This window comes from Chrysochloris asiatica, unplaced genomic scaffold (assembly GCF_000296735.1).
Source record: "Chrysochloris asiatica unplaced genomic scaffold, ChrAsi1.0 scaffold00059, whole genome shotgun sequence".
NCBI lineage: Eukaryota > Metazoa > Chordata > Mammalia > Afrosoricida > Chrysochloridae > Chrysochloris > Chrysochloris asiatica.
The window spans coordinates 9,175,634-9,187,701 of record NW_006408577.1 but is presented as its reverse complement, the minus strand read 5'-3'; the positions used below and the strand labels follow the sequence as shown (position 1 = coordinate 9,187,701).

At 36.2% G+C, this 12,068-nt stretch overlaps 1 pseudogene; it reads right to left on the bottom strand.

Moving 5' to 3' along the window:
* Positions 1–531: 531 nt before the first annotated feature.
* LOC102835203 lies at positions 532–836 on the bottom strand (annotated as a pseudogene).
* Between the last annotated feature and the right edge of the window lie 11,232 nt (positions 837–12,068).

Genomic DNA, 12,068 nt, shown 5'->3' with positions numbered 1-12,068 from the left:
TCTTTCTTTCTTTCTTTCTTTCTTTCTTTCATGGAAACAACCTTTATCAACAAGTGTATGACCAAAATGTGGTAGACACAGTGGAATATTATTCAGTCATAAAGAGAAATGAAGTCAATACATGCTGCATCATGGATGAAGCCTGAAAACATGCTGAATGAAATAAGCCAAAAGGACAAATATAGTATGATCCCACTTACCTGACATATTCAATGTGTAAAGACCAAAACTTATTAATGATTACCTTGGGTAGGAGAGAAGGGGAAAGGTGAAATCACTGCTTAGGTGGGGTTTCTATTAATGATATTGAATAATTTGGCAAAGGATAGCGGTCACATTGCTCAACAGGATAGACATAATGTTACTGAATTGTACATGTAGCAACTGTTGCATCAGTATTTATTTATTTTATATATATTTGACCACAATTTTTTAAAAAGAGAGAAGAAAGTCAGACAGTAGTGAGAGAATAGTGCAAGAATTGCTTTTCAATGACTTGAAAGTGGGATCCGTAGTGAAACCCCTTTGGATTTAAGAACATTTTTAAGTTTCCTTTCTTCTTCCTGAAATATCTGCTGCTGCTTGAGCTGCCATGCCTGTAATCCAGCTCCCATTTCTTGTGACAACAATACAACTCTTCTTGCAAAGTTCTCCCTTTGGACTTTTCATTGAAGCTGGCCTTTCACTGGGGGAGCAGAATGACTGTCCACATAAGACAAGTCTGGGAGCTCAGTCAGGGGTCTGTAGCCCGAGGGGTTGCCAGCTAGACCTTGCTGCAGCCTCCACTGGCCACCTGCCTGAGCCGCCGCGCTGCAGAGCATCTGGACACCTGTGAGGAGCAGTCACCAAAACGTCCATCTGGGTAGGTATCTTTACATAATGGTCTTATGCAACATTTGTCCTTTTGTGACTGACTCATTTCATTCAGCATAATGTCCTCAAGGTTCATCCATGTTATGTGGTGGCTTGCAGCTTCCTTATTATTCCTCAAGGTAGCATAATATTCCATTTTGTGTACAATAGATCTATACACCATTTGTTAAAGATTTTATTGTAAATTGAGTGAAAGTTTACAGGGCAGATCATCAGTTTTACATTCAACAAATCCTATACTTTGTTTCATTACAATGCCCTCCATGTACCATCAGTTAACAAGTATTCTCTCTATTTCATTTTACCTTTTTTTTTTTTTTTTTCTAAACACTTAAGCACTCATAGTAATTTAAACCACCAAAGAGCATATTCTGCAAATATGCCTCCTGCCACCAGCTCTCAGTCCCTGTCCTTATGTTTCCATGACTCTAGAGTCCTCGGCTGCTCTTTCTCCTCATGTCCCCATCTCTGCCTCCATCTCTGGTGCCACTGCTTCTCTGGATAGGGTCCCGCATTCTGCTTGTGCTCTTCTCCCTTGATGGTCCTAGGGTCCTCTGTTTCTGGATTGTAAGATTAACTAGTCTCCCGTTTTTGTTATAAAACTTCTATCTTTACAATTGTGGCAGTCATGATTAGTCATGATAAGGATTACTCACTATTGAATCATAAGAATCTCAACCCCATTTCTTTTCACCAGACCCATCTAGACAATATGAAAACCATTCAGTGGAAACTCTATCTTCTCCTGCACACTCTTAAACTAAACTCCCTCTTGAAACCTTGTAAGCCAGTCACTTTGTACCTTTATTACCCCCTCATCTTAGGTAGCCAATGCCTACGTTTCCTGTCTGCATCTACCATGTATGCAGAGGGAATAACATTGATACTTCGTGTGAAAACTCCTTCCTTCTCTGTTGGTACTTAGATCTACTACATCCATGAGTATAGGTCAAGTTCATCAAATTGTAGCAATTCACCTTCATTTCCTTTATCAAAACATGTACGTAGAGCAAGAGGCAGTCATTCAAACAAAATAAGGGACACTAAATGGATTAAAATTAGGAAAGTTGTGTGCCAAGATTGTATTCTATCACCTAACATGTTCAGTCTGTATCCTGAGCAAATTATCCAAGAGGTTGGATTATATGAAGAAGAATATGATGTCAGGATTGGAGAAAGACTCACGAATAATCTGAGATACACACGGTACAACTTTGCTTAGTGAAAGTGATGAGGACTTAAAATAGTTACTTATGAAGATCAAAGACCACAGCCTTCATTATGGACCAATAAATAACATCACGATAAATGGAAAAAAGATTGACGTTGTCAAAGCCTTTATTTTGCTTGGATTCACTATCAACACTCATGAAAGCACCAGTCAAGAAATCAAATGACATTTTGTATGAGAAAAATTTGCTGGACAAGACCTCTTCAAAGTGCTCAAGAGCAAACATGTCCATTCGAGGGTAACATGCACCTCACATAATGCATGGTATTTTCAGTAGCTTCAAAGGAGCTCTGGTAGCGTAGTGGTTACAAATTGGGCTGTGAACTGCAAGGTCAGCAGTTCGGAACTACCAGCTGCTCTGAAGGAGAAAGATGAGGCTTTCTGCTTCTGTAAAGATTTACAGCCTTGGAAACCCTGTACAGGGTCACTATGAGTTGGAACCTACTCCATGACACACAACATCAACAACATATGCATGTGAACGTTGGACAGTAAATAAAGAAGATTCTAGTAGAATTGATGTAATTGAGTTAGGTTGTTATAGAAGAATATTAAAAGCACCATGAACTGCTAGAAGAACAAATAATTCTGTGTTGGAAGAAGGACAGCAGACTGCTCCTTAGAAGCCAGGATGACCAGATCTCATCTCTCATATTTTGAACATATTATCAGGAGGAACCAATCCCTGGAAAAGGACATCATTCTAAATAAGGTGGTTATTGTTGTTGATAAGTGTTGTTGAGTCAGTTCTGACTCATGAGATGCTGAATAGGGTTTCTGAGGAGTTGCTGGTGGATTTGAACTGCCAATCTCGAGGTTCAAACCGAACTTTGTGGTCCAGTACTCTTTGCAAGGGTCAATGAAAAAGAGAATGACCCCCAATAAGAAGATTGGCACAATGATAGCAGCAATGGGCTCAAGCTTATCAACAAGTGTGAGGATGGCATAGGACCAGACAGTGGTTCATTCTGTTGTGCATAAAGTTACTCTGAGTTGGAACTGACTAAATGGCACCTAACAATAACAATGACAACAACAACTTATATGTATATGAGTTCAGGTAATGCAAGGGTTTAAGTGCTAGGCTGCTAAATGGAAGTTTGGAAGTCAGCTCCACCAGCCACTGCTTCTGTAAAAATTCAGTCTTATAAACCCTATGGGACAGTTCTAGTCTGTCTTATAGTGTTTCTGTAAGTCAGAATTGACTCAACAGAGGTGAGCTTATATATAGATGTAGATTCATAGGTACGTTCTCTTGGAACATGTGACAAACTCTGTTGACATACAAATATTTATATGTCCTACAAATAAAAAAAATTATTTCTTCATCCATGGTTCTTTTCTCTGGAAGACTATTATATCTAAAAAATGTCTACATAACATTTTGGTCTCAGCATAGGTGTCACATCTTCTATGAAATCTCATGTCTCTCTCGTTCCCAAATAGAGCTTAATACTTTCTTTTTGAAGACGCAGTATATCTCATAGATGCATCTATCATAGCATCTGTAATATTTTGTTATATCTCTTATCTATTTGTTGGATTTACTAGATTTTAAACTCCTTAAGACTGGATCATATCTGCTTCATCTTTTTTTTTTTTTTTTTTTTTAAATCAGCATTCAGTAGAGTATACGAGACACTAAAGATTTGCTAAATAAATGATTGTTGTTGTTGGTAGGTGCCATCTTGTATAGCATTTCGGGGAAGTAGCTGGTGGATTTGAACTGTCAACTTTTGGTTAGCTGTCTAGTGCTTATGCTATGTGATGGAGTTAATTAATTTGGGGTAACTTACTTAACTTAATTCTAACTTCTGTCCCAGGTACTCCATATTTATGGAATGAAGAATGAGTATATATGTGAAATAAATTGATGATCTTCAAAGTGCATATCGTTCATTGCAGGAGAATATGACTAAATCTACATTATATGACTAAACATTATATTATATATTATAAACATTATATGACTAAATCTAGTGTGGAGTAAGAAATAGTTTGTTGCATTAAACGGTCATTGAGAGGAAGGAGAAGTTATGTAAGAGCTTATGTAAATCAAAAGTTCATATGTTTAAGAAAATAAACATGAATATAGGATCCATAACTTATACAATTATCATCTAACATGAAAAAATGGTATCTCTGAAGAAGAAATACATAAGAGAAAGAAAAATTATACTTCTAATTCAAGAACAATTTGTAAGAATAAAATAAGACTTGGATCTAAAAAAGTAAACATAGACACAATGCCTTATAATGTAATTGACATGGCCTAGACCTGAGATTTAAAGATACTACAGATCAAGTAAAAATTATTCTTGTATACCAAGTTATGTATAAAAGAAAAACTAGAATGGTCTCAAATTATTCAAGAATAAATGCCAAAAAAACAAACCCAGAGTCATCGAGATGTTCTGACTGATAGTGACCCTGTAAAGCAGAGTAGAACTGCTCCATAGAGTTTCCAAGACTATCTCAATATGTCACATGGAGCAGCTGGTGGGTTCAAACCACCAACCTTGCAGTTTGGAGCCCAACACTTAATCCATTATGCCACCAGGGTTCCTTAGTGGACAAATGCTTTTACAGTCCTGAAGGCAATCCAAGATTTTTTTCAAGCACTTGAAAATAAAATTCAAACATTCAAAAATTCATAGAATAGAAATTCTACTGGCCCTACTTAAAATAAATGACCAAGTGAGAAGCTTTAGTCAACAAAGAAACGGACCGAGAAAATAATGGCTAGAAGTCATTATCTAATTCACTTAGCTATTATTATTGGTGTTAGTTCTGTTATTCTGTCATCATTGTTGTTGGTAAGTGCTATGGAGTTGGTTCCAACTCACAGTGACCCTGTGTAGTGTATCTGAGAAGCAACTGGTAAATTTGAACCTCCTGTCATAAGGAGTTCAATGCTTATCCTACAATGCCACACCAGGTTTATGGACACCTGGTATACGCTGTAGAATAAGCATTGATCACATTGGTCTTCCTTTTGAAACCAGTTTCTAGGGGATATGTTACCCCTTTTATTTCTCCAGGTATTAGAATGTACGACAATGGTAGAAGCCTTAGTCTCCTAGTTGAGTTGCTAACCACAAGTTCAGCAGTTCTAATCTACCAGCCACTCCATGGGAGAAAAATGAGGTTTTCTGCACCTGTAAAGATTTATAGACTCAAAAACTCTATACCAGAGTTGCTATGAGTTGGAACTGACTGGGCAGCACACAACCAACCACCATAAAGCTATGTTGATATTTTTATTGTTCTTGTAAAGTTCTTGTTTTCACATATTCAGTAATATTTTAGGTTTGTATTTACAGCTTTGGAAACCCTGTACACTATTAGTCAGAACCGACTCCAAGACACATAACCACCACCACTCATTATATATTCTTTGCAATATTTAAGCCAACTTTTGATATGGAATAAATTTTCCTGTACTAAATTGTTTTGATTCAAACATTAGGAATCAAGACACTGGAACTTCTAAAAAATAGTGGTGGAGGTAGTGGTGTGCCATGAAGTCAGTTCTGACTCATAGTGACCCAGTATATGGTTTTCAAGGCTGTATAATATTTATGGAAACAGAAAGCCTCTGCTTTCTTCCATACAGTGGCTGGTAAATTCAAACTGCTGATCTTGCAGTTAATAGCCCAATGTGTAACCAATAACAATCACAGGAATTTAAACAAAATAGATGTATTGCAGGTAAAAAATTGAGCTGATTTTGTGGTTATTTGCAGTAAACCATGAGAGAGCCTACTAAAACAAATGTTTAAAAGTAGCTCACAATTTAGGGTCAAGTCAGCCATGGGTTGCAATTGTGAGGTTAGTAGGTAGCAAGGAATTAGAATAATAGGCAACTGCTGATTCCAGGTGTTATGGTTGGTGTTGCTAGCTCCACACACGCTTTGATGCGCCTCCAAGCCCTGGAGAACAGGAACTTCACTGGAAGGGTACACAAATTTGGGCTGGGTATGCCTCTGGTCACCAGGGTAATGTGGGGTACAAGAAAAAATGTCATACCTTTCTATCCCCCAATATATGGTATGTCTCTACACTGCCAACCACCCTCTTGACCACTTCCACACCAGATCTGGCTGGCCAGTAAGGACCTCTTGTCTTCTTTTTATTCCCATAGCATCTGTTCATCTGCCTATTTTAGGGCAAGTCCAGTCCTAGCTAGGGCTGGCTCTGCAGGTTTGGAGTAGAGCCCACCTGAATCCAGGTGCTGGAGCTAATGAGGATAGCTCTTCACTCCTTTACTGGGGCTCAGAACTGAAGTGCTTACCTCTATGGAGCTCCAACCTCTGGGAAAGCAGAAGCTCCCTGGGTCAACAGGGGTGGCGGCTGGTCATGCCTGTGTGACAGTGTGGGGACAAGAAAAAACTCTCATCAAGTACACTTTTTGTGTTATACTGTTTGATGAGTTTTAACGAATAGTGTAATGACATATACCCATCATTGTGGTATAATGCAAAATCATTTCACTGCCCTAAAAACATGCCTGCGATTCACATATTTACCATTCTGCTTTATCCTAAACCCCCTGAAACCATTTATCTTTTTAATGTTTTACCTTTTGCACTTAAAATGATAAAATATGTAACCTTTTCAGCCTGGATTTCACTTAGCAATATGCATCTAAAGTTGTTCCTTGTCTTTTTGTAGCTCATTTCTTTTTACCTCTGAATAATTTTCTATTGTATGGATGTACCATTTTGCGTATCCATTCAAAGAATAGCTTGGTTGCTTACAATTTTAGCAATTATGGATAAAGCTGCTATACAAATTTGTGTGCATTTTATTTTATTTTATTTTTTGTTTGTGAATATAAGTTTGTAACTCATTTGGGTAAATTTAAAGAGCCCAATTGAAGAATCATATGGAAACGTCATGTTTAGCTCTGTATGACATTGTCAACTGTCTTTCAAAGTAATGGTACAATTTTGCATGGTTATTAATAAATGAGAATCTGTGTTGTTTCATGTCCTCATAAACATTTTTTTTTGTCAGGGATCTAAATTAAAAAAAAAAAATTAATAATCACTGTCCCAAAATGAATGGGCAGTGCTCAACCATTTCAAGAGATAGCATATGATCAAGAAATAATGGGACCAAAGGAAGAAGTCCAAGTTGCACTGAAGGAACTAGTGAAAAACAAAACTACAGGAACTGACAGTAGCAACTGAAAGCTTTTAACAAATTGATGCAGCACTGGAGATGCTCACTCATCCAGCACAGGAAATTTGGAAATCAGCTGCCTGGCCAACCAATTCAAAGAGGTCCATATTTGTGCATATTCAAAAGAGATGTAACCCAACAGAGTGCAGAAATCATTGAACAGTATCCTTATTATAACATGCAAGTTTAATTTTACTGAAGATAATTTAAAAATGGTTGCTATGGTATGTAGATAGGGAACTGACAGAATATCAAGACAGATTCAAAAGAGGAGATGGAAGTAGGCTTATCCTTGGTGACACCAGATGGATCTTGACTGAAAACAGAGGATAGCAAAACTATGCTTAATTGTGCTTCATTGACTACACAAAGGTTTTTGACTGGGTGGATCATGACAAGCTATAAATAACATTGTAGAGAGCAGATATTCCAGAAAACTTAATTGTGCTCCCGAGGAACCTGTGCATAGATAAAGAGCAGCTGTACCAACAGACCAATAAGATATTGAATGGTTCCAAACCAGGAAAGCTGTGCACCAAGGTTGTATCCTTTCAAAATATTTATTCAAGTTGTGTACTGAACAAATAATTCAAGAAGTTGGATTATATGAAGAAGAACATGGCATCAGGATTGGAAGAAGAATCATTAACAACTTGTGATATGCAGATGATACAACTTCAAATGCCGGAAGTGAAGAGGACTTAAAATACTTACTGATGAAGGTCAAAGACTACAGCTTTCGGTATGGATTGCAGTTCCATATAAAGAAAACTAAAACCCTCACACCTAGACCAATAAATAACATTGTGATAAACGGAGAAAAGATTGAAGTTGTCAAAGACATCATTTTGCTTGGATCTATAATCAACACTCGTGGGAGCAGCAATCAAAAAAAAACAACCTGCTGCACAGGAAGTATTTAAAGTGTTAAAGAGCAAAGATAGCAGTTTGAGGACTAAGGTGCACACGATCCTAACCAGGGTATTTTCATTTGCCTCATATGTATATGAAAATTGGACAATGAGTAAGGAAGACCATAGAAGAATCAATATACTTGAATTATGGTGTTAAATAGAAGTATTAAAAATACCATGGACTGTTGGAAGAACAAACACATTTGTGTTGGAAGAAGTACAGCAAGAATGTTCCTTAGAAGACAGGATGATGAGACTTTGTCTCTCATACTTTGGGCATCAGGTAATCAGGAAAGATCAGTTCATTCATGGAGAAGGACATCATGGTTGCTAAAATAGAGAGTCAGCAAAAAAGAGATGATCCTCAACAAGATGAATTGACACAGTGGCAAAATATGGCCTCAGCTGTAACAGCAGTTGTGAGGATGGAGCAGGCAGGCTAGTGTTTCTTTTTCTGTTGTTCAGTAGGGGCCTGTGAGTTAGCACCTACTCTAAGTCACCTAACAATAGTTATGTATGATAGATATCTCATCATTATTTTAATCTGTATATTTAAAATGACATTTGGGACTGTACATGTTTTTACGGTAAAACTCACAAACGTGAGAATCTGTGCAAGATGGAAACCTGTCAGAGAAGAAAAACTCAAATGTTTTCCACTAATGCAAAAGATAAAAAAGTGGTAAGACTGCATTGTATGAAAGTTGGAAATTTTGCAAGACCTAGAAAAACACAGCAATCGGTTGAGGTCTGACTCTCATAGGTTTCACTATAAATGAATATTTGCCATGTATATAATTCTCATCTATTCAGATCACTTGTCCTTTTTTAAACTGAGTTGTTTGCTTTCTTATTGTTGCATTCTTAGATTTTTGTATATTTTTTTTTGCAAATATTTCTCCCAAATATGAAATGTCTAATAATTTCCTTAATAGAGAGTTTAAATGTCTGTTACTACTTTGGGGTAATGATTAACCATTCACGCTTGTTTCATTGGGGAGCATGTCCTCAGAGATCTTCACATTAGCATTCCGGAAGAGGAATACTGCCTTTATTTCTTACATAGTTCCTTTTATTAACTCATAAGAGAAATGATCTCCTAGGAATCAAATTGTCTGGGCTTTTATTCACCACTCAGCCCTTTTCCCTACTAACATTTTTAGTTGTTTTTCAATGCCTGATGTTAACAGATATTAAAACTTTCAAATGAATTAACAAGGAAAAGGACAAGGACAAAACAAATTATTAAGAAAAATACAGAACACCATCACCACCACAACCAAAAAAAAAAAAAAAAAAAAAAACCACACCATAAAATATTACTTATATGTCAGAATCAATTCTATCTAAAGATATATAGTATTGTTTATAATCCATCACTCTTTTAGGGAAAAATATTGCTACTTATGTCCTCTGCTGATAACTTAGTGCCACATGGTCCCCAATTTTTGTTACTTGCGTTTGACCAGTCTTAGTTTGACCAGAGACTCAAAATGTGTGCTGTATTTTAAAAAGATGAGCAAGGAAAATGACTCCATTCATTTGTGATTTGTAGTAGTACAAACCGAAGTGTTCATAGTGGTTGCATCTTAGTGGTCTTGTGGTTGATGAATAAGCAGAGAGTTAGTTAAAAATAAATATATAAAAAATAAAGAAGATTAGGTCACTGGCTGGATGGTTGTTATTGTTGTTATGTGCCATGGATGGTAGACACAATTAACTCGAGTGGAGAGGAAAATAATTATAAGAAAAATATAGGAAAAAATGGTATAATAAAAATAAGTAAGTAGTATCTGGAGGAGAAAAAAAAAATAAAGATCCAAATGAAATGTAAATACACATGCTTCCTTTTTCATAACTAGGTCAGTTTTAATTATAAAAATTGTTAACTAGCAAGAGCATCCATAAAACCAACCCATTCCTGTAACCAAAATAAACTAACCTTTAGTTTATAAGCATAAGATTGCTAACTTTGGCATAAGTTAAAATCCTGCAATTCTCACCGATGTTTTTATGAGTAGGTCATATTTTAGAGAAATTCTTATTGCTAACTTCAGTGAGTGATTAAAAAAAAAACCAAAAGCATGGAAACTACCAAGACATAATACAAAAACACCTTTCTTCACCCTACACCCCTAAAAAGAAAAAGGCATATACCCAGGGAGAGGCAGATAATTTTTTAGAAAGAATGTGGATAAAGCAGTATTGTTGTTGTTGTTAAGTGCCGTCGAGTCGGTTTCGACCCATAGCGACCCTGAACAGGGTTTCCGAGGCTGTAAATCTTTACGGGAGCAGATCGCCTCATCTTTCTCCCGCGGAACAGCTGGTAGTTTCGAACTGCTGACCTTGCGGTTCACAGCCCGATTTGTAACCACTAGGATACCAGATGTCCAAAATTAGATATTCATGATATTCTTGAAGCCTGGGTGTCCAAAATATTTTCCTAACTTTTACTATAGATGTGTGTGTTTCTTCAAACAGACTCTGTTTTCCATGCATTCTCTTAAATGTGTATCCCTTTTGTTCAAAGTATCTAAGCCAGAAGTCTTGCAATAGAAATCAATTTATATGTTATCCAAGATTACTAGACTTTCAGAATTAGTTTACTATTAGTAGAATACTGTGCAGCTATGGGCTTTTTTCTGTTAAAATACCATTCAGTATATACAAACTCTATGGGTTTTATTCAGTTTAAAGTAGTCTCTGTTATTATAAAATGCTTCCAAAATTACAAAGAAATTCAACACTTCCTCTTTTTATACTTTTTGATTACAAGCATTTGGCTCTATACTTTTTGATTACAAGTATTTGCCTATTCTGAGTACCAAAACTGAAGTAAGTTTGCTTTTCAAAAACGACTTTAGTCTTTAGGAGCCTTTGGGCTGCTAACTGAAAAGTTGCCTCTTTGAACGGATTGATGTTATTGGCCTTTGGGGTTAGTTCTTAGAAGGAGCCTTGGTAGCAGAGAGGTTAAGAACTGGGTTACTAACTAAAAGGTTGATGGTTGTAACCCACCAGCTTCTTTGTGGGAGAAAGACTGAATGGTAACAGGTTTAGTCTTTAACATGTTATTTGCCTTTGTAATCTATAGCAATTTTGCAAAATACCTATTAAATATGATTCTTGATAGTGATAAATATAAAACTATAGTCACATTTATAAAGGAAACATAATTAGATATTGATGGAATACTATAGTAGAATGAGGAACATTTATTTCTTTATGTTATTGCTTTGATAAGCAATCACTTGTGAGGGTTTTGAATTGACTATAGACATTTTAAAAAATCGCTTTCTGGGGATATCAACTGATTGATCACAAATCTCACTATCAGTTTGACTTTAAAACAATTGCTGCTTTCTCAGTGGAGATAATTAAATATCCTATCACACTAAGCAGATATTAAAATTATTTTAAATTATGTGAATTCAAATGGGTTTTCTTATATAGAAAAATAATTAGCCAATCTGTATTTTATTACTTCATACATCAATTTTGTGAATATGTTGCTGGATGAAATTGAAATTTATCAATTTCTTTAACTCTATGTCTGAAGCATTACTAAATTATTTCCTTTCTGTTTTGTCACTACATATTCACAACTGCCAAACATAGTGGTGTTTCCTCAGTCTTTATTTGGGTCAGGCTGCTGGGAAATGTATTATGAAATGGTGATTTGTGTGCTAGAGTAACTTGAAAGTTCTCTGGAAATGACTCCCTTTAAAGAACAAGGAAAGCAAGATTTGAATGAAGGATAAGTTGAATTTCTCTATGATACTATGAGGATGCTTTGTCCTCTACTACAAAGAACAGATTCCCCTTGCCTTCAGCTATCATCTTTGCTGGTCTATTGGGTTATTTGA